This window comes from Marmota flaviventris, chromosome X (assembly GCF_047511675.1).
Source record: "Marmota flaviventris isolate mMarFla1 chromosome X, mMarFla1.hap1, whole genome shotgun sequence".
Taxonomy (NCBI): Eukaryota; Metazoa; Chordata; class Mammalia; order Rodentia; family Sciuridae; genus Marmota; species Marmota flaviventris.
This window is the reverse complement of record NC_092518.1, coordinates 19,594,165-19,614,137: the sequence shown is the minus strand read 5'-3', so window position 1 is coordinate 19,614,137 and position 19,973 is coordinate 19,594,165.

The following is a 19,973-nucleotide window of genomic DNA, read 5'->3' as shown; positions in this document are numbered from 1 at the left end:
TCTCTCTCTCTCTCTGTGTGTGTGTGTGTGTGTGTGTTAATTACTGTAATTCTTTACAATTTGGCACAACTAAACATTTTTATTTAAAGTCTTTTAGCCTCTTGTGTTCTTAATACAAATTTGCTTTGCTTTTTGTATTTAAAACTTTACTCGGAGGGATACTTTATAGTAGTAGTAGTAAATAAAATACTTTATAGTAGTAGTAGTAAATAAAATACGGTGTCAGCATATCAACCAAAAAAGCTAGGTAGCTGGGGACAGATTTTAGATATTGTCCAGTTTTTTAATACAATAATGCTTTAATTTCTTTCAGTGGTCCTTCTGGTTTCAATATTGAGATGTCTCATCAATAGGCTTTCAATTTTCAGAGAAGAGAGGACTTTCAAGTCTTACTTTTTTATTTGAAGGAACAGTTGTTTTATGCCAGCACCAGTTAATTCCTGCCTGTCAGAAAGGAAACAAAGTACTTTGTTAGCTGATAGATATTTGAAAAGACATTCTTCAATGACACTGGTTGAAAACCAATTAAAGTGCTCAGTATCTACTTCCATGTTTAAAAATTCCTCAAATTGCATCTCACAAAATGGTTAACTTTCTTCTGAGGCAATAATCCAATACCCTAGAAAAGCAGAAAGCACATTGTGAACTGCTTTGTGTACTTACAGCCATAACATTAAACAATGATTTATTTAAAAATATCTATTGTCTCCATCCACTTCACCACAATTCCCTTGCTCATAAATCAAATGAATAGAGTATGGCTAGCTAAAAAACATGTTTGTCTACCCCCAGAGTATTCAAAGGCTCCAGGACAGATACATAGAATCTGACAGAACAAATATGACTGGGAAGGACTGAAAATGTGAGAGGTTAACTGGCCTATTGATTTGATATGCTTCCATACTATTACAGATTTGTTCAGGCAAAGTTTAGAACCTCACAAAACTCAGCTCAGTAATGTCTTCAAGGATACATACAGTAAAGTGTGGTCAACCAACAGAGAAGCAGTCTCATATGTAGAGGAAGTAATTACTTTGTGATCAGACAATTTTGACATCAAATGCCAATTCTATCACTTATTAATGGTTTAACTCCTCTAATCATCAGTTTGTCATGATCAAAATATAGAGGAGCTGCTGAGAAGGCTAAAAAATATTTAGTAGAACATTTACTACATTTGAAATATGATACATGGGCCAAGAACATTAAAATGAAAAGTGATATCCTGCATTTAAGGTGTCTAAAAGGTGGTAGGGATGAAGACTTGTAAATCATTATAAAAGACTAGAGTAATCACTATAATTACAACGTATAGTGGGAGAAAAAGGAAGGAAGTCCAGGGATGCCTAAAAGAATTAAGGTCACTCTTTACAAGGAAGGCAACCTTCTGCTGAGGCTTTAAGCATTCAGAAAAGAGGTACTATATTAGGGATGGCATTCTAGAAAGAAAGAATAATTGGCATAAATGATATGAAGATGCATTGAGTAATCTTGGGCAAAAGATTTGTAGTAAAATGATATTAAAGAGCACTTACAGAAACATATTGGTGAGTAGTCAAGGACCAGAGGATGAAGAGGCTGGTATGTCATGCCAACAATTTAATTTGTTCCCTAATGGTGATAAGAAGTCAATGAAATATTTTGAGCAAGGAGCTACTGTCACGTTTGCACTACAAAGTTCATACTGGAAAGATTTTAGATTATTGATTGGAGAAACATATGGAGTAGAGTGATTATATGAAAATTTACTGTAGGATATGGGGGAAATGTAGATAAGGTTTAGATTTTGAACTTGAACATTGGAATTAATGGTAGTTGCTACACACCAAGACAAGAAATTTCAGAAGAAACAGGTAGATGCAGTAAGATGGTAAATTCACCAATAAGCTTCTAGAAGATGAGGTATTTAGGGGATAGAATGTATTTGGAAAAGAACCTGGCACATAATTCACCTTTTAGCACCAGTGATAATTGTCATTAAACTGTCAAATACAGCAGATAAAATGCAGTAAAATAATTCATCTTCTTTCAAATGTAATTTTTTTTTCCTGGAGATTTTTCATATGTTTTTCCCTTCACATGGATAGTCCTGTGTGCTTACTTCTTTACATAGCTGGCTCAATTTATCCTTCTAACTCAGGACTTCTCTGGCCATGCTAAGTAACAGCCCTTTCCCAACTTAGTACATAACATATTGTTTTATTTGCTTAAAAATTCATCTGCCTTTTCCACTAGATTCTAATCTAAGGTCTACATTGAACTAATGATGAATTAATGAATTAATTAAATGAGTATATTCTGTATTGTTCTGAAATTAATTATCTGATATATGGATATGGAGACTCCTTCACTTGCTAAAATTACAAATATGTGCAAAACTCACATTTGTTTTCAGCATTTTTCATATTTCATTTAATATCTCAGAATAAGACAGAGAAGGGAGATAAAATTCATACAACTCAAATAAAATTTAGAAGCAATCTCTTTTATAAATAATAATGAATGCCAGACAGTTATGCATCATCACACAGCAAATCTGATGATTATAATTCTAAGAAAAATTATGAGCCAGCAAGGAAATATTTCCCAGGGCAATAGAAAGTCAAGAAAACCTACTTGAGTATCCATTATAGGCAAAGCATTGGGCCATTCTTGGCAGGTGATAAAAATTATGTAAAGCACAGTGTCTTCCTTAAGTAAATTTATAAGTTAGTGATGAGGATAAGAAAATTACAAATGAATAAGCCTTATGGTAGAATGTGAAATTGGCTATGAGAGCTGTTCAAACACAACATCAACAGACACCATAAAAGCACTTCCCCAATTCAGCAATGTGCTCTCTTAAAATATAGTGGCATCATTTCCAATTCAAGCATAGACAAAGTAACAAACCAGAGAGTATAGGAGTGATTTAGGTCTTGGAAATTTGATACTATGCTTGGAAACCCAGAACAGAGAGTGGAATACAGTCACAGGATTAGAGACCCCAGATTAAATTTATGGCCTTCAGTGCAAGTTTGGAATTTCTGTAAGTTTTTAAAAGCAACTTTATGAAAGTGATTTTTAATAAAACATAATAGTGATTTAACATTTTTAATGAATTTTATATTCTACCTGGGTGATGCTAAGTTATTTAATGTACTACTATATTCTGGTTGGTTTTCCTCTATGTCACATTTTATTTTCAAATACTCATAAAAGATTTACATATTGTCTGTAGCCTGATAAATTTCACTTGATATTTTTAAACTCATCCCTTTTTACAGCTTACCTTATCACTTAAGGAACTAGAACCAAATCAGTGGCCAATTATTCCCTTAATGATGTAAGAGCAAATAAAATCTATTTCAATTGTCCTAGTTCTGAAGTGATGGGAAAGAGAAGTTTTGTTAAAGTAAATAGATATGAAGACAGTGAATTATAATTAAATGAGGTTTAAATGACAATGTCAACTTTATAACTGGCTTTACAATTGTTACATTTCTTCTTCCATGATTTTTTTCTTCATATTGAATCTTAATGCATCAGATGAAATAAAACCTAAGTTAGAAAATCTACAGTAAAATTTTAAAATCTTTCTTATCCTATACCCTATCTATTCTCAGGCATAAATTTACAATAATGCTTGTAACACCAGTGACTATGACTTTTAAAATAAGTTCAATATTGGCAATCTATATCTGATAATTTCTGACAACCATTTAATACAGTCATTTGATAATTTGATATATTGTTTTATTTCTACATTATTTTATCAATACAATTTCTTTATATCTGTATTTTCATTAATATTTTATTAACTGAAAAATTTATCAGTGTTAATGGCTTATTTCTGTCAATAGATAATAGAAATGCATTGTCATTAGAACTCCCCTAACCATATTTTCCTACACTTTTATTAATGCACATAGACCTCAAATGTCCTAAATTACTGACAAAGGATATAATATTTATAAATTAAATAAAATGGTATATTTTTAAATATGGAGTATAAAGAACAATTTATATAATAAAACTGAACCCCAGTGGCTTGGCAGGCTGAGGCAGAGTGATCCAGAGTTCAAAGCAAGCCTCAGTAAAAGCAAGGTGCTAAGCATCATGAGACCCTGTCTCTAAATAAAATACAAAGTAGGGCTGGAGATGTGGCTTACTGTCCAGGAGCCCCTGAGTTTAATCCCTGGTAACCCTTACTACCCCCCCACCCCCAAAAAAAACTGAATGTACTATATTGTTAAAATAATGAGTGAAATTGAACATAAAGTTACTTTTGTAGTCACTTATTTTAAATAACTTCACTCTTTAATATTGGTTCTTTCCTCTTCAATTTTTTTAACTTTTTTTTAATTTCCCCTCATTTTAAAATTTTAAATTTGGGGGAAATATCAGATTTTTCAGTTTTTAATGTTCTTATTCAAAATGTAGATTCTCTTTAACTTTTTCAATGTATTTTGGTTTGTCTTTTCTCTATTCCAAAGGTAGCATCAAAGATGTTCCTTTTGTGAAACACGAGGGAGAAATAAAATTAAAAATGAAACTAGTTCCTCCTAACTTCGGCAAGTTCTGTCCATAAATGTGGACTTGATTATCCAAATACATGCCTTATCTATGACAAAATATAATACTCCAAGTGTCACAGGAAAATATACCTCCATCAACAACAACAACAACAAAACAATAATAACAAAACCAGTTATGTTCTTGAAATGGGCTGACCCTCATTTAAGACAATAAGTATATTAGTTGCTAGCTCACTGCTAACAGATACCACATAATATTCAGTAAGTTCCAGTTTTTCCCACACATAAACCAATCTACTACTATGCAAGAAAGCAAAACCTATTTTAGAAAGTACGCAAAAGATGTGATCAGGCTATTCACAGTAAAATAAGTTCAAATAGCTATTAAAAGATCTTTAAATTTCTTGAAACAGAAGAAATGCATATTAAAACCATACTGAGATACAAATTCTCATTTTTTTCAGTTGGAAAAAAAATTTAAAATTGTATCATCTCTATTTTAAAGTTATAGTGAAACATGCATTCTCATATGTTGTGAATGGGAATGTCAATTGGGAGACTATTTAGGGCAATCTGGCAACACCTGCCTAATTTAAAAATGCATATGCTGCTTTACCAATCAACTCTACCTCTGACAATGATTCTACACATACATGTATTCATAATCCCAAATGAGATACTAACTAGGTTTTCCATAATAGCTACTGCTACAATTAGGTATGGGCCACACCATTAAGTGCTTCCCAATGAAATGTGAGATAAAGTCATGGGTACCTATACCAAATAGACTACTAGTTTGCTCCATTTTTCCCCCTGCTTCTTAATTGGAATGGCTATAACCCAAGTGTCCTTGGAAGCCACATTACTTGATTCTGTAAATGTCTTAACGAGTTTTTATTATTTAGTTGAAATTGTGAAGCACTTTATCAGAATGTATACATTATTATTGTCAAATTAGACAACGTGAATGTGATGTTACAACTGATAGAAAGTGAGAGATACAAGGGTATAGAGGGAAGTAGAAGTAACTAAATTCCTCACTTTGTATGGTAGAGAATCACAACAAACTTTATAAAATTGTTAAAGAAATATGTGCTTATGTAAATTATCAAATGTAATGTGGACACTCAAAAATTGATTTTAACTAACTCATATATAAAAGAGGAGGGTGATATGTGGCACAAGGAAACTAATCTTCCTCTTTTATAACTCAGAGTCAATGCATATTTCTTGAAGATGATAAATCATGAAACAGAGAAGCAAATATATCCTTTAGAGTTACATCCTAAAGTACTAGAAATCACAATGAAAAGCCGTTAGCTCTAAAGAATGAAGTTTAGCAAATACTTTACCTCTTTTTAGTCCCTTTTGAATTCAAATAAAATTTAATTTAATAATTTTCTTTAAAATTAGAGTAGTTTAAGTCTCAGTACTGCAAAATAAGAAGACATTGAGCAAGCCTGTCACTTGTCAACTCTAAGGCAAAGACTATTTGTTTGTGGGACTATATTCTCAAACAATAAAAAAGCCCTTCCTGAGTTACATAGAACTATTAACAGATCAACAGTACAACTGTTTTTCTTTTTTTCAACAATGAGCAGAGGAAAGAGTAATAAATCTTTAAAGAGTAATACATCTCTTATGATTACAACATTGCCCAGACAATAGTGAGAATGGAACTTTCAAATTCGCTAAACTCATGTAGTCACCATTTTGCCAAATGGTAGTCCTATTTGAATTTTGATGTCCTAGCAGCCATCCTAGGAATAAAAGGCTTTTTAGAAACCTACTAACGTATTAATGTTGCCATTTCAAAATTGTAAGAGGAAAATAAATATTACTGGCATCAAACCTAAATTTTGCAAAGGCAAAAACCATTTGACTTTATAAAATGAAGGAGTCAACCACTGCCAACATCATTAAGTTCTATCTCATGAACACAGAGAATAACTACAAAAATTGATTTTGAAAGTTGGAAGATCTTAAATAAGAACAAAATATCAAATTTCTTCACATACTCATAAATTATTAAAAGCAAACAATCAGAGACTATGAATTGAGAAATAACTCTTTTAGATAAAATGTTTAATTCTCACATTTTCCACAATCCCTTGCCAAGACATACAATGAAAATGAGTCACAGTGTAATGTAGTAATTGTGAGACAATAGCATGCTAATTAGTACTAGAGCAAAGATGAAGCTGGTTGTAAAAATATGAACTGAAGAATATTCTAAAGACATTGCTCATTTTAAAATAAATATAAGGAGCCAGGTATGATGGCACACCCCTGTAATCCCAGCAGCTCAGGAGGCTGAGGCAGTAGGATGGTTAGTTCAAAGCCCACCTCAACAACTTAGTGAGTCCCTAAGCAACTCAGGAAGACCCAGTCTCTAAACAAAATAGAAAAAAAGGGCTGGGGATGTGGATCAATGGTTAAGTGCTCCTTGGTTCAATCCCTAGTACCAAACACTAAAATAAATGAAATATAGAGAAATAAGCAAACCAAGCTAATGAAATTCATTCATTCTGCTGTCTAGTTCATCTTCAGGTGGGAGTTATTTATAATAAGCATATCAATTGTATATGGATTTATTCTTACAATATATGCTTTGGGAAGTTTCAAAGAACACTGAACATGGCCCTCTGTATTTGTGAAATCTGACCCAATATAAGTTATCTGCTACACAAATCCAACTTGATTTCATGAGGCTTTTTTTGTGGAAAACTAAGAAACCTGTTGAGAAAATGGACTCTAAAGTACCTTTCAGGCCAGGGATCTACTTTACTTTTATTATTATTTTTTGAGACCAGTGTTTATAGGAAATAATCTATCTTTGCTAAAGCAAGTAGAGAAATGAGGAAATATGAAAAAATAGAAGGGAGGAAAGAAGAAATGAAGACGCAAAGGAAAGAGGGAAATGAGGGAATCTGAAGAGGAATGCCACGTTCAATTATTTCTGAGAGTTGCTCAAAAATGGCATGTCATTTAACTATATCTTAATAGAAAATGATAAGATTTTGCTAAAGGAAAGTAAGATGTATCAGTTAAATGGCTGAATAAAGAGGGCAATTAATCTTGTTACCAGAGAAAACATAACTGGGTTGAATTTAGGGTCTTTCTACTTCCTTATGTTGTGGCACCCTAATAGTAAACCACAGTACTAACAAAAAAGATCTAGTCTTTATGTTCAACTAGTCTTTATGTTAATGTAGTATCAAGACCAAAATAAAAAAAAATCATCCAGGCTTCCAGATACAATATAATATAATAAATTGATAAATAACTCTGTAAATTCAGTGTTAATTTCTCACACCGGGTTGTAGCAATGCCCAAAGAATCTGAATGAAGGAGAAATCCTAATGGTGAATTATTTTTATTTTTCAGAAAGTACAAATATTTACCAGTATTTTTTTAAAAAACTAAATGTTCCTGGGGGCCATAAAGTGAAAAGGACAAGTTACGATCATAGTGTTTTAGTAAGAGAAGCAGGAAATCAAGAACTAAATTCGTGGGCATGGAAAGAGAATACCAAATTTCTGTAAAACATTAGGTTCCCAATATCTCTTTGCTTTTAAAAATTCTATTCTCCATTTCAGTTCCTCAGTTTTTCTTTATAAATTCAAGTTCACCTAAAACATCATGACTTGGAAAAAAACAGGTTACCATTTTGATAACAGAGAAGTCAACCTAAAAGACAGTGCAACCTAAAATTTAGCACAATGAAGTGGACAATTTTCACTGAGTCAAAATTGGTTTATAGACTTTCTTTTCTTCCATATAGTTGAAAAGGAATACTCAACATCCATCTTGTTGTTTTCCTTCTCTGCTGGGAATTAGCTTACAGTATTCACAATTTATTCATTTAATCAAAAGACACAGGAAAGTTTTTTAATGACATTGACAGTAGAAAATTTCATTAAAAGTAATAATTTGGGTCAGCCCACAGATTTTTTTCCATTTCTACTTAGGCCATTTGCACCCTGGATAAAAAAAATCAAAACTGTTAATAGGGATCTGAGGTGATTTTAATGTGTGTATTAGAAGACAAATCACTGATTTTTTTTCCAATTTATTCAACACTGCAGTAGCTACTCCACACCCAGAGTCCTTTATGACTATTAGGAAACTTAGGAAAAATAAACCATTGTCACTTTCAGTGAAAATAATTAGAACTATACTAATAACAATCTCAATTCTGATCAGGCTAACAAAGTAGCACTGACATTGCACATTTAGAAAGTCTCCAATTTTGCTCAATTAATTGCCCCCTATCAGGGGCTTATAATGTGTCACTCAATGTTAGTGCACATGACCATACAGAGTATAACAATTGTGGGCGGTATTAAATTCTGTGATTTCTCTATAGCATTTGAATCATGTGGAGTCAAAAAAATACATGTATTTTGATATAAAATACTTACAGAAATGGATTAAAAGTGCTCTCAGATCACTAAGTATTTTCTGAGTAATCTATTAGCATTTTAGCATCTTTTTTGGGCTTAATGTGGATTCTCTCATATTTTGCCTGCTCTGAACTAGCATTAGGATTTGAAGTGTTACCTAATTTCTCCTTGGAACCCACTACCTATTGCTTCTTAAACCCTTTGCTTCCCAAACACCACAAGCACTATTCTCTCAGGTTTTTTTTTTTTCAAGCTATTCCAACCATTCTTCAAATTCATTTGTGATTCCTGTCTCTTCCAGGTTCTTAAATTTTTCTAAAACAAAAATGTATCCTCAGTATTCTAACCACTACAACCACTCTTCTTTAGTGATCATATATATAACCACAGCTTTTAAAGATCCTATGCATAATTAAGAACATCAATTGTTATTTCTAGACTGACCTCTCTGCTGAACTTCAGACTTCTATATTCAATATACCTCTCAGACATTTTGTGTGATTGTATTACACACTGACAGATCCTATCCACTATTAATATCCAATTGCCTTCTCTTTGACCAGTTATACAACAAAAGTTACAGAAGACAAACACATCCAAGATAATCCTTTCTGGCAGCTAAGGTTGACCAAGTAATATAGTTCAGGCCAATGGAAGTTTTGTGAAAAGGATTCTGGGAAAGCAAAATCTGTCATTTGTTCCTTGCCCCCTATTTTTCTGATTCCTAGTGATAATTTAGTATCTCTTCATATATTTCTTAGCCATATGGATGTCCTCATGTGTGATATGTTTTTCAACTCCTTTCCAAATTTTTATTCCAGTATAGTTTTTAATTGATTTGTAGGAATCAGTATATGTGCTGGGCATAAATCTCTTACGGATATAAGTATTAAGAGTTTTTTTATTACAATCCTTGTGTTCACTTTCTACTTCTAAATGATGTCTTTTAATGAACAAACAGTAATAATTTTAATATACTCAGACATTTTTCTTTGTGTTTGGGAATTTTTGTTTGTTTTATATCCTGTTTAGAAGTTTTCTGACCATTCCAAAATCATTAAGATATTTTCTTATGTTTCCTCCTGAAATTATAGTGATTTTTGTAACAAAATTAGTATTGAAATACAACTGGAATTGTTTTTGTATGTACTATGAAGTTAGTTATAGACATGACTTTTCCATTATGTATAATGAATGTATTTAACACCATTTAATAAATACTTATTTTTTTCACTGAACCACACTGTCATCTTTATCATTAAATCATATAACCACATATGTGTTGGATTGTTTGGGGGCTCTTCTATTTCATTGATTAATTTGTCTACCTGTGCACCAACATTAGATTGATGTAATCATTACAACTTTATAATAGATTTTTACATCTGGGGTGAATATTCTCCAGCTTTGTTTTCCCACAAGATTGTCTTAGATGGTCCAGACATGGTGGCACGTGCATGTAATCCCGGCAACTCAGGAGGCTGAGGTAGAAGGATCCCAAATTCAAAATCATCCTCTAAAGTTGCTTGGATTAGGCAAAGTGGAATGAAGGAAATGGAGGGAGGATGGGAATAGGGAAGACAGTAGAATGAATCAGACATAATTTTCCTATGATCATATATGAATACATGACCAGTGAAACTCCACATCATGTACAAGCCCAAGAATGAGATTCTAATTACAATAAGTTATACTCCATGTGTGTAGAATATGTCAAAATATATCTTACTATAAAGTATACCTAAAAAGAAAAAAAATCAAAAAATGTGTTACATACACATAATGGAATGCAATTCAGCCATAAAAACTATGAAATCCTCTCATTTGCAACAACATAGATTGAACTGGAGACAATTGTGTTAATTAAAATAACCCAGGAACAGAAAGACAAGTACTCCCTGATCTCACTCATATGTGTAATCTTAAAAAGTTGATCAAATAGATCAGAGCAGAATCATTTCCAGAGGTTGAGAATAGGATGAGGAATTATAGCTAAACACTTGATGGCTAAATGCTTCTAAGGTAAGATTAGATAAGACCAAGAAGTTCTGATATGCTGCTGCATACTAGGGTGACTATAGACAATAATGTACCATGTGTTCTTTCTAAAGCTGGAAAAAAGATTTTTTTCATGTTTTTGCCATAAATGAATGATCAATATTTGATAAGATAGACTTAATCTGATTTAAACATTACACAAGATATAAATGTAATGAAACAGCCCATGGAAGTTCATAAATACATATAATTTTTATGTCCCATTTTAAAAAATTAAGTGGGAATAGTGGTAACTTTTTGGAAGAAAGAAAGGGTAATTACTGAAAAAATATATGTAGTGGGATTCTTGTAGTCTCGGTGTTCTGATTTTACCTGGGTGGTGATTATACAGATTTTCTTCACTTTTTTGGTGATTCATCCAATTGTACAATAAGTTTTTTGTGTCTGTATTATGAAAGATATATTAAAATAAAATTTCAATGCATTTAAAAAAACAAAATCAGCCTCAACAATTTAGCAAAGCCCTCAGCAACTTAGCAAGAACCTGACTCAAAATTTAAAAAAAAATAAAAAGAGCTGGGGTTATAACTCAGTGGTACAGTGCCTTGGGTCTATCCCCAGTAACAAAAAAATAAAATTGCCTTTTCTTTGGATATTTTTGGCACTTTGATTTCTAGATGAATTTTAGAATCAGTTTGTCAGATTCTCCCCAAAAAAGAAATGAATAAAATAAACTGCTAGGATTTTGACTGTGATTGTATTAAGTCCATAGAGTAAACTGAGGAGAGTTGACATTTCTGGAATCGCATTTTTCAATCAGAAACGTGGCATATCCCTCCATTTATTTAGGTTTTTCTTATGTTATCATGAGAATTTTTTGTAGTTTTTATTGTGGAGAACTTGCACATATTTTGGGGGGTTTTATTCCTAGGGATTTGACGCTATTGTAAATAATACCTTATAATATTTCATCTTATATGTGTTAAATTTTTCTATATATAATTGATGTTTGTATATTTGAATGTTGCTAAGTAATTATATTAGTTTTTGCGGATCTTTTTAGTTTTCCTCACTTTTATTTCAATTTTCTTTCTTTAATTCCAGTCTATATTATTTATTTCTTCCATTATAATCCATGGACATTTTACTTTTTTTCTTGATTTATTACATTGGTTAGAACTTCCTTCATTATGTTAAATAGAACTGGTGAGAGCAGGAATCTTTGACTCATTCTCAGTCTCTGGGGGGAACATCTTAATATTTTGCCACTGACTATAAAAATTGCTGTAAAATTTTTGTAGATATTTTTTATCAATTTAGGAAGTTCCCTGATATTCCTCATTTACTAAGATTTTTTAAAAATAATGGTTGTTGAACTTTTCCAATATTTTTGTCATCTACTGATATCAGTTTTTAAAATTTAGTATTTTTAGTTATATACAACACCAAGATAAACCCTGACATAGTCACAAAGGTGTGGAACTCAATCTGCTCTAATGATTTCTCTCCCTTTTTCTAAAATACATTGATTTTTAAATACAAAACTAACTTTCTATCCTAGGAATAAATATTATTTTTATAATTTATTATCCTTTCTCAATATTGCTGGATTAGGTACTATATTGATCTGTCAGAACTGGCATTAAAAAGTACCACAAACTGGGCAGCTTAAATAACAGAAAATTATTGTATCACAGTTCTAAAGAGTTGAAAAACAAAATTAGTGTCAGTTCCTGTTGCAGACCTCTCTCCTTGGCTTCCAGATGGTCAGATTTATGTTCACAGGATATTCTTCATGTACACATAACTGTCTCCAAACTTTCTCCTTTCATATGAATAGCAGTCAGGTTAGGGCCCACCCTAACATTCTTATTTTTTCTTTATTACCTCTGCAAAGATCCTATCTCTGAACAAGATTATATTGTAAGGTACAGGGGTTAGGGCATGAATGTGAATTTGGGAGTGGGGAGCTAACAATTTAATTTATCCCATAAAAATATTTTAATATTTTTAGTTTAGAATTTGTGGATATACTTTCATGTGAGAGGCTGGACTATAATATTCTTTCTTGTTATATCCTTGTCATATTTTAATATAGAAGTGACACTGAATATTTTCAAATGTCAGCCTCTTTGATTACTAGGAGGATTGGAATTTTAAAATATTTTATGAATTAACTCTTCATATCTTTAGTAATTTTTGCTATGATGACTCATCTTTTCATATTAATTACTAAGAGTGTTTATCATGGGATAATTCTATCTACTACATTATGTCATATTTTTCCAATACATTGTATATGTTTCTAAGTAGTCATTATGAATATATAGGTTTTCAAGTTTATGATTTTCTTTGACTTTTATTATTTACAGTCATCTGTCAAAACTGTTATTTTCAACAGTATTTTCACTATACATTTTATTGCTTAATTTTGGTATCTATACATTTAGCATATCTCTAATATGTCTGACATAAATGTATTATCTTACATTCTTAAGCTGTTACTTCTATACCATTAATCAGTCACCTAATCTTTCAATCCTGATTTGAAATGCCAACAGTGCATTGTGATAAATTCGTTTCTAATATTATATCTCTTTTGTATTTTAGTTCTTCTCAAATCATCTATCAATCAGTCTGTACACAAATACCCATTTTGGTTACTGTGGTTTTTCCAGATATTATTGTATCTGTGAGACTAATTACCACCACAATGTTACATGTTTCTCCATGCATTTCTTTCTAAATTTTGTCCATAGAATTCTCAATATTTTTCATAAACTAAAATCCATATTTTCAGGCTAAGAAAAAATAATATACTATTGGAATGATTATGACAACTGTGCAAAATGCTTATATTGACCTGATTTAAAATTAGCATCTTTTTTATTTTGTCTTTTTGATTTATTTATTTTTTTTTTTTTGAACTGGGGATTAAACCGAGGGCATTACAAATGTGAGGCAAACACTTTGCCACTGAGCTACATCCCAGTCCAAAATTAGCATCTTAATAATACTGAGGCATTCATCCAGGAAGGAGTCTTCATTTACCCTATCCTTCTTTTAAGACTCTCCTTGAATATTGGTAACTTTCTTCATATAGATCTTATATATTTTGAATTAAGTTTGTTCTTAGGCTTAAAATTTATTTGGTGGAAATAGAATGTTTTGTCTCATTTATGTCTCATTTATTATACTTGTTTACTTTCAAGTCAAGTCTTATTTTCTCCTCATTTTTTATTAGTGCATTATAGTCATATATAATATTAGGGTTCATTTTGATGTGATTATATAAGCATGAAATATAATTTGCTCCAATTTAGTCCCCAAGTCCCCAGAACTTCCCCTTTCCCTCCCCATGTTCCCTTTCCTCCACGCTACTGGCCTTTCTGTTTCTTTTTTTTTTTTTTTTTAATTAATGCAATATGAGTCATCATAGCAAAAATTATATATATATATATATATATATATATATATATATATATATATATATATTATTCACTGTGGTACATTCATATATGTACATAGGATAGTTTTGTCAGTTTAAAGGATAAAATTTATGAATACTTTATCTGATATCCCTGAACATAACCACTCAGATTGTGTAATGTACAAATCTAGAGTACATTTTTAAATATAGTATTATATGATGACACCCCCTAGAGCTACCTACAGCCTGAACATTTATATTTTTAAATGAATTTGGCTCTGTAACTAAAAAAGTATAATTTAATAATTTTTATTTTTAATTTCAAATTAGTCTTATTAAGAAGAAAGGAATATTCTTTGTAAATGTAAATGTTTTGCCTCCTATGTTATCATCTCAATAGTACACTTAGTACTGCAAGCAATAGATGCATTATTGATGACAACAAACCATTACATGAAAGAATAAAAGAACATTCACCATGATGAAACATGGACTATTTTTCCTCACGTGGATCATTTGTTTCCGTAACTTTTTCTACAGTCACATTAAACTCAGCTTTCATAACACAAACCTGATCCTCCTCCTCATCCCACCTCATCCCAAAGACCATTTCCTACTAGCTTATCCATTTTCAATCAACTGGTTCTAGGTGTCCTAAATTTGAAAAGCTCACAGACATTGTCTCTACCTCCAACTAATCCTCAAACTCAATCAGTTCTTTAGTTATGTTGCATTTTGTATCCACCATTGAATTTCCTCTTTCTCTGCCGTTATCTTAGACAACATCTATGTTACCATAGTCTGATTGGTTCTTTAATTAAAATACTTTGACACCTTTAATTCCCCACAAAGAGGTTAAGTATTCATTTTGTGGGACTAAGTTTTTTCAGATGTAATGTTAGTTGTCAGCCTAGGAAAACAGAATCAAACTGATATGGGCCCCTTGTTTCCTCAGCATTCTCCATAACCATCACATTCTACCACTGTGCTTATAGCCTGTATTCTAACCTGCCTTTGCTCATGTTTGAGTTTCCTACAGGCTGCTTTTGTATGCCACCAGACCTCCCCACTGAACTCAATATCCTGAGCTTCTGCCATTTTTTTTGAAATGTTATAAGCCTCTGCTGAGTGCCAGTACCTATTTGTTTGGATCTGGTAATTGGTTTGCATTCTTTGCTAACATGACCTCCTCCAGTTTCAGGTTAGTCTCATATCATACATTATTTCATCTTAGAAAAATATTCAAATACCATTCTCATATTCAGACCATTAACCTTGGCTTTAGCCTACAGAAGTTCCCAGATGATTTAAATACTATATTGCTAGCAATTAGTGATTGCTAAATTGAACAACGAAAGAAAGTTGACATGTTTAAAATAAATGACTGTATTGGAATACTAACTAGGTAATAAAAAAATAGCAATGCTCCTCTGAAATATGCATCTCTCATGATTCAACCATTAAAATGAGTCAGCCAAATGTTTTCATTTATAAATGTCATAAATGTGCAAATCGTTACTTCAAAGTTAAGTACTTAAAACAATATTGCTAATTGAAAACTGAAAATGTTGACAATTTCCATTGTATTTTATTATTTGAAACCATTACTGTTTGATGTCAGACACATAAATAAAACCATGAGAGACTCTTCATTGCTAAGGTGATACTTGAAAATCATGAGGATTTAATCATTCCTGCAAGAATGCCTGTTGGAAATTTGGCCTCAAATATCATGAAAGCTCTCTAAAATGCTTTGAGGTTGATGTTACTTGCGTTTTCTTCTGAGTAGCAGAAATGGGAAGTCTTCTGTTATGTATTAAGGTTGATACCAGATGCCATTAGTCACAAACATTTTATAGCAGAAGGAAAACCATGTGGCTGCATTTTTTGATATGTTTAAGGTGGCATTCAGCAGCACCGCAAAATAAAGAGGCATATAGCCATGCGACCATAATGTGTTAAGTAGAATTCTATATTTTGAATGTCGTTTCTTCTAAAGTTTCAGAGATATATATTTGAAGTAAAAATTCTATTTCCCCCTAAGAATAATTGAAAGCTATTAAAGAAAATAATTCTATGTAAGTTCAAAGCTTCAGATAGAGCCTTGATAAAATCCATCTCTCAATGCTATCTTAGATTAGCTGAATCCTCTGGACAGTTAAGCTCGACTGCTGTTGGGCCAGTCTATTGGAGCCAGGGAAACTGATTCTGAGGAAATCATAATACTCAAAGCCCTCTAAAGAGCTTCATATTCAATCATATCCATGCCAAAGTCCTTGAGAGGAATCCAAGAGCAAGTACCACAGAGGCCAGAAAGAAGCATCAAGTCCAAAGAGAGAATCGGGGTCACTGGTGACAGAGATGGAGTCATCAGAAGCTAGATGGATTAAAGTATGGTCAAATGGGGGCAAACAAGGCAGCTTTGGCACAACTGCCTTTCAAAATGAACAAGATCAACATGGATACCAGAGCTATTCCAATTGGCATCATAGATATTTGTAGAAAAGGTATTACAGAAATACCTTCCAACATGAGTCACTCCATTTTGATAGTCAGTTATGGAGAATAGTTTACTAACAGAAAAAAGAAGGCTGTGCCTGCCAAGAATGAAATTGAGAAATTCTTTTTTTAAAGTTGTCATGTATTAAAACATCACACACACTGTTCTCCATAAATAGGTATGATTATTATATTTTGATTAAAAATAAAATAATTTAAATTTAAAAATAAAAAATGAATCAATTAGACAACACAATACAATTGACTTTGTCCAAAGACTTTATTGACTAGCTTTCTATATTAATTGGCTCATCTATACTCCCATAATGCAATCATAACAGATGGTTATAAGAAAGATCCTAAGGCTCTATGGCATTCTAAAGAAATTCCTTAGTAATTGATGAACAAATTATATTTTGAATGGTTTGGAAGTCAAATATAATCTATTTTCTCTTAAATGGGAAATTAATTCAATTGAGCATTTTAGTTTCCTACTTATTATGTGCAATTGAATAACAGATATAGTACTTTTCCTCATCTGAATATTTTATTAATCAAATCAAGATCATGCCAGACAACAGAAGGTTTTTCGAATGGACAAAAATATGAAACCACTAAGCATGAGGAAAAATGTTTAACTTCTGTTCCAGGGTAATGAAAATAATATTTAAATTTGTTAAACATGTACTGATTCCCAGATTCTATTTGAAATACTTAATGTTTTACCATCTCAATTAGCATAATATTAGTACTATTATGAATTTCATAGTTGAGCATGAAATAGTTTTTAGATGTTATGTAACTTGGTCAATTTTACATAGCCAATAAATAATGGATCTATCATAATATATTGATAGGCAGTAGGAAACAGACAATAAATGGAGGGATATTATGATAGACAAAATACCTATACTTTTTATAGGGCAGATTGCATCACACTTGATTAAGAAATAGGGACTTAAGAGAGGGGAATAGTCTTAACTAGGACAAAGGAAAGAAATATAATTCATCATTGGCCTGGTACTTAAATAATATGAAATTCCTAATTCATGAATATTTTTGACCAACAAAAATAGCACTGTGGTATGTCACTTGAAAGCAGAATTATATTGCCTTAATGTTAGAAGTCATATTACACACACTGCTACTTCCTAGGAAATACTTAATTTGTCATTGACATCTAAATATGATTTATTTGGGCCTGAATATAATTTTAAAATGATTTTGAAGTTAGATAATACCAATGATTACAATGGTTAGATTCAAGTAAGAACTTCGTAATTATGGTTAAGTATTTTTAAAATAGCTTGGACACTTTTATCCATATTGAACAAAATACTTTAAAACCATTGCTTCCTAAATTGCACATCTCCATGAGATAAGCAAACTCTTAAAATTACTCTTAAACAGCTTGAAAACTAAAACATAAAAAACTTAAGTGGTTTTCTGCTGTCATTCATTGAGTCAGTATTGATAATAACAGCTTGAGTTACAGATCATCATTTATTCTGTGCCACATAGTAAATTTCACAATGTCACATCAGGGGACATGTTTTGTTTTGTGTTCTAATGATAAATGAAATTCCTCCAACACTACTCTACCTAAACAAAAATACTAAAAAATAATTTGGTGATCATAAATAATGGATAAACCCAATGAAAACTATAAAACATTGGCAGTTCAGCTGGCTCATCTTTGTAGTGGCACCACAGCTAGCGTCCTGCAGCATCATTTTCTTTCACTGCAGAGTTATAGCCACCAATGATATCTCAGGATCATTTTATTCATAATTTTCCATGTGGGTGAGTTTCCTTTTTGACTTGTTCCACAACCTATCAAGTGACATCTCTTGGTTCTATTAAAACTAACGAGTCATTTCACATTGGTGATTTTTGAAGTTTCTGATTTTTTTTCATATCCTATTTGGCCGATACTGTACTCTAAACTCAGTGCCTCATTAAATATTTGTTGGATAAAGAGATCCCTAATTATTCAAGGAGGATCCCAAAATATTGAGATGCTAGCAAGCTACAAGAGGAAAACTATTAAGTTATTGTCTGGTGAAATGCTTGTCAAGATCCTATGAAATTCAGTGCCTCCTTATAGTGACTTCACCAGTGTAAATTTCACCCATAAGTTTTCACCAAGCATAAAATGCTTACATATATGGTTCTCTTTTTGCATAGTTCTTATTTGCACAAACCAGTTACTACAGCTTAGCTAAATAATACTAGTCTCAGATGACACCATTTGAATTTCAGTTACCACAGCACATTAACTCTTAGAAATTGTTTAAAGCCAAACTTTAATGCCAGCTATTTAGTGTTGAGAGCCACAGCCGAAGGGGCCCCAGCAAACTTTCAGACTGCCAGCTGATGATTGGCTCACAGCGGCCCCAGCACCTTCTAACTGATTGGCTCCTCTGTGGTGATGCTCATTGAGCTGATTGTTTGGGTACTAAAAATGTAAAAGTTTGATCAGGTGTAACTATTGCTGCTGTACCATTGTTTGACCCATCAGTGAATATATTTGGAGGATTCATGATAGGTGTTTTTCTTGTCATTTTTGGAAAAATTACAGGATGCGATGACCAAAAAGACAATAAAGGATTAGATGTAAGTGGTTATCAAATGAAACATTAGATTTGCACATGATTATTGCCCAAGTATTTAACTCATTAGCTAACTCATCAATTTGATTCATAGTATATGGAGTAATAATTTTATTGGGAGAAATTCCAAACACTCCCTTTGCTGCTTTTATTCCTTTGAGTATTAATTGTCCTACAGCCTCAGGATACCTAGTAAGAATAGTGTTAGGAGAATAAGATAAATGTATCCATAATAATGGACCTTCTTGCCAAAATACTCCTGTAGGAATATTTTTTGTTGGTAGTACAATAAATAATAAAGGCAAACTTATATCAATTCTATCCAAATGCATATTTTCCATATATGTTTCAATGATTTTTAATGCCTTTCTTGCTTCAGGCGTTAACATTCGGGGTGAATTTGGATCTGATGGACCTTTTAGGATATCAAATAAAGGTCCCAACTCTCCTGTTGGTATACCTAGATAAGGCCTTATCCAATTTATGTCTCCTAATAACTTTTGAAAGTCGT